Here is a 4,241-nt window from a genome sequence, read left to right as displayed (position 1 = left end):
GGAAAGAGTTTAGAATTCAGCTTTGAAACAAGTTTTTGAATTCAGCTTTGAAACAAGAACCCCCTTCTCCCTCTTAAAAACAATTGCACGGGGATGCCCTCCCTTTTGCAAGGATCGGCGCCACCAACTTGGCTTTCTCCAGAGGAAGCCTCAGCCTTTGGCAGTGATCCGCAGGAGAAGTCCAACGAAGGATTCGGGGCCAAGCCTGGGTTTCCTCGCTTACCCGCTCAAGGGCCAAGGCTCTGATGGCCGGAGAGTCAGTAAAAATAATTTTTAAAAAGAGCAACAGTGAAAAAGTTTGTGAATCATTCATGGGCAAGTTGCCCCGGTGGAACTCCACTGCCGAGAACACGATGTTCACGGAAAAACACCCACTTCTAAAATTATCTCTGCTCAAAGGCCTGTGTTTGGAGGCCGAGCAAGGGGAAAGAGAGTCCGCGGCTCGGGCCCCGGTGCAGCCAAACCCTGCCAAAGCGCACACAGAACCAGGCACAGGACACTGAAGCGTGGGTGTTTGTGGATGGCCACAGATCCTTCCGGCCTGGCACTGGGAAGCCAAGACAAGCTCCCGGCAGTTGCTCATGCCTGAAGCCAGACGGTTGGTTATTTCCACCTCTGCAGAAGGCAAATTCTATACTGCCGGGGTGGTGGTGGTGGAGAGATTTTATGATGAGCAGTGTTCCCTCTAAGCTGAGTTAGTCTGAGCCATCTCACAGTTCTTTAGCCTCCCGCTCACAGATTACTGTCTTAGCTCAGGAAAGGAGGGGGCTCCAGAGCAAATTAATGTATGCAGTAGCCAAATCGCTCGCTCACGACTTTAATGCCAGAAGACCACAAGGTAGAATTTTTGCTCACAGGGCTCCACAGCTTAGAGGGAGCAGTGGATGGTGAGCTCAGTTCCCCCCCACACACACGCCCATCAACTCTTCACACCCCTCCACGTGACTCATCGAGGTGAATGAGAGCCTCCCTAAAAGCAAAGCAGTTCATTCAATGGGACCTTTGCAGGGAACCAGCCTGCGGGATGATGCTTAAGGCGTGCGCGGGGTGGAGGTGGTGCCTTTGGATCGGATGGGATTCAGAGGGGGAAATGGCCAACCATTTTACAGCTTTTCAAGGAAGGGAAGAGAGTTGCACCAGTTTGGTGTCGTGGTGAAGTGCGTGGACTCTAATCCAGGTTTAACATAAGAACATAAGAGACGTCAATGTTGGATCGGGCCAAAGGCCCATCCAGTCCAACACTCTGTGTCACACAGTGGCCAAAAATACCAGGTTTGATTCCCCCACTCCTCCACTTGCAGCTGCTGGATGACCTTGGGCAAGCCATAGTTCTGTCAGAGCTGTTCTCTCAAGGACAGTTCTCTCAGAGCTCTCTCAGCCCCACCTACCTCACAGGGTGTCTGTTGTGGGGAGGGGAAGGGGAAGGAGTTTGTAAGCCGCTCTGAGACTCCGAGTGAAGGGCGGGGTATAAATCCAATCTCCTCCTCCTCCTCTTCTTCTTCTTCCTCAAAGTTACTTTCGAAAAATTATTAGGGAGCGCAGTCCATACCACTCTGTACAGTTTGCTGTTAAGTTGGATCCTGCTATGGAATTCTGCAGCATTTAATAGTAAAAAGCCCAGTTGCACCTTTAAGACGAACACATTTTATTGTAGCATAAGCTTTTGAGAAACACGGCTCTCTGTCGAAGAGAGCTGTGTTTCTTGTAATCTTATGCTACAATAAAGTTTGTTAGTCTTAAAGGTGCTGCTGGGCTTTTTACTACTTGGCAGCCACAGACTAACACAGCTAACTTCTATGGAACTATATGCACAATCTAACGAGCCTTATTAATACTTAGGCTTTGCTTCAGTTCTGTTTTTAGACTTCTGGTGCCTTTCTGCAACCCAAATCCCTATTTCATGGTTTATTGAGTGTCCTTGATTGTTGACTGCCTTGACTCACTCTGTGTGATCCAAGAGAGAAAGGCCAACTATAAATAGCGTACAGAAATAATAAATAAATATATAAATAAATTTAAAACAGATTGCTCTGATATCTGGGGTTGGGGGGTGGGTGGGAACGTCTAGCCTGAAAAGTCTCCGGATAGTAAATAAAGTTGAAAAGGTGAATGTATGCAAAATATTTTATCTTGCTTGGTGGACTGGCCGTCCGTCCATCCCCCACTAGAAAATCCACATGCCAGACATTAACTCCCCCCCCCGGTCAGAGGTGGTAGACCCTGTTCAGGGAATACAGAATTAACCCCCCTCCCCCTGCCGCCCTCATATGCCCCACAATGTTTCGATGGCAACCATCTGCGCACTGTTCGGCTTTAGAATGCTCTCGGGTGCGTGCAGACGGATCAAGATGGGCAGCAACGCTCCCTCTAAGCTGTGGAGTCCTGTGAGCAAAAATTCTACTTTGTGAGCTCCTGGCATTAAAGGGGTGAGGGAGCAATTTGGCTGCCACACAAATCAGTTTGCTCTGGAGCCCCATCCTTCCTGAGGGAAGACAGAAATGTGTGAGCCGGAGGCTAAAAAACTGTGAGCTAGCTCGCACTCACTCAGCTTAGAGGGAACTCTGATGGGCAGCCGTGTGAGTAGGCCTGGAGCGGCAGAAAAGAGCAAGAGTCCAGGGGCACCTGAAAGACTAAGCAAATTGGTGGCGGCAGAACAAAGTCGGAGTCCGGTGGTGCCCTTGAGGCCAACGAAGTTTTATGCAAGGTATAAGCTTTTGTGCGCGCGCACACTTCCTCAGATTACGAGGAAATGGAAATGACCAAGTTCACGCATATAGAGAGAGGGTGAGAGCAGCAAATTAGCATACCGCATAATGAAGACACTTAGCAGGCACAAGGGCCAAACTGGACTAACCAGCTTAGGTTATATGGTCACCATTTGTTTGGGTTTAACTTCGGGGGAAGAACACAGTGCGGGAAATAAATATGTCAAAACGGGAGACGGATGGGCAGATGCTTCCTTAATTGTGGGATGCTGAGGGTAATTAACTGAGGCCCTGCCATTACGCTCTGTCTGTCCGTCTCCTCTCAGGCATGCAGGCGACCTGACAGCATCTTCTTCTTCTTCGAAGTGGGGCGGTTGGCGGTGCGGAGTTCTCTCCCCTGTCCGATGCTCCCCCTAAGCTGTGGAGTCTTGTGAGCAAAAATTGTACTTTGTGACTGCCCTGTATAAGGTAAAGGTAAAGGTTCCCTTGCTCGAAAGCCAGTTGACTCCGACTCTAGGGTTGCGGTGCTCATCTCCAGTTCAAAGCCGAAGAGCCAGCGCTGTCCGAAGACGTTTCCGTGGTCATGTGGCCGGCATGACTAAACACCAAGGCGCACGGAATGCTGTCGCCTTCCCACCGAAGCGGTCCATATTTATCTACTTGCAATTTCTTGCTTTCGAACTGCTAGGTTGGCAGGAGCTGGAACTAGAGAAGGGAGCTCTGTAGCTAGTGATTTTTTGGGGAGGGGGCCAAAATTCAATTTGAGGCCAGTCTGGGAGGGAGGGGGCCAAGAAGAAATGCTAGGGGGGCCATGCCCTAACTTTCTAACTCTTGCGTTTGCCTGTTTGTTGTGTCCGCCGACTGCTACGGGCCTGCTTTGTGAGCTCCTGACATTAAAGTTGTGAGCGAGCGATTTGGCGACTGTATAAATTAGTCTGCTCTGGAGCCCTCCTTCCTGAGCCAAGACAGAAATGTGTGAGATGGAAGCTAAAAGACTGTGAGCTAGGCTAGCTCACACTCACTCAGCTGAGAGGGAACACCGCCCCTTTCCCCAGACCAGAGAAATGCATTCCCATCGACCATTCCAAATGACATCACATCATACTATTCCAATATATTATTCCAATTAAGAAATAGAATAAAGAGGGGCGTGTGGCCGAATGACAACAGCCAGCAAAGGAGACAACAGCAGGTGAATGACCAGAGCACCTGGCATCGGGAATCCCTCCCCTCTCCCAGACAAAAGGAGAGACACAGACCCACTCACACTCCAGCTGTATCTGAAGAAGTGAGCAGTGAGGCAGGGAAGCAGCCACCAATTTGTCTTGAAGGTGCTGCTGGACTCTGGCTCTTTTCTATTGTTTGGGGGTGGGGGCGCGATTTAGGCTGTCTTCCCCCCCCCCCTTCCGAGGAAGGGTGTGTGTGGGGGAATCCAGCGCCGCCACGGGGGCGGCATTCGAACCCAGCACCTGGCAACAACACACATCTCCCCGGCAAAGTGGGAATGTCAGGAGCCGGACGGTCTCTCTCGAAAGC

Source organism: Gekko japonicus, unplaced genomic scaffold, assembly GCF_001447785.1.
Source record: "Gekko japonicus isolate JY-2015 unplaced genomic scaffold, Gekko_japonicus_V1.1 scaffold1553, whole genome shotgun sequence".
Taxonomy (NCBI): domain Eukaryota; kingdom Metazoa; phylum Chordata; class Lepidosauria; order Squamata; family Gekkonidae; genus Gekko; species Gekko japonicus.
This window is presented reverse-complemented; position numbering follows the sequence as displayed.